The following is a 463-nucleotide window of genomic DNA, read 5'->3' as shown; positions in this document are numbered from 1 at the left end:
TATTTCCAATTCCACATCAAGACTCCTCATTACAAGGACACGGGGAATGATGGACTGAGAAGACACCAGTTATGTGTGGCTTTGCCCCTGATTGTGTGTGAGAGCTGAGGTTTATACTAACATTCTCATCATTAAAATTTTTATTGATCTCTTGATTTGAATACTGTTTCTTCTCATTTCCCTGACATGTCTGTCTCCCCTGCTCCCTCCGGCGTCTCGCTGGCTCAGGCCCTGTGTGTGTCTGAGGTCAGACCGTCCTCGTGTGTCCCTGTCTCTGTGGCCCATGGGAGCCTGAAGCTCCTCTCTGCATGTCTCAGGAAAGGTCATGGGGTCCTTTTTTCCCCCTTTATAATACTTTTTTTTTTTTTAAAGATTTATTTATTTTCTACAAGAGCTGGAGTTCAGACCAGAGGTGCAGGAGGGTGAGAGGACAGTAGTGGGAACAGAATAGGCAGATCACAGA

The sequence above is a fragment of the Talpa occidentalis genome, unplaced genomic scaffold, assembly GCF_014898055.3.
Source record: "Talpa occidentalis isolate TD23 unplaced genomic scaffold, MPIMG_talOcc4v2.1 talOcc4.17, whole genome shotgun sequence".
Classification (NCBI taxonomy): domain Eukaryota; kingdom Metazoa; phylum Chordata; class Mammalia; order Eulipotyphla; family Talpidae; genus Talpa; species Talpa occidentalis.
This window is presented reverse-complemented; position numbering follows the sequence as displayed.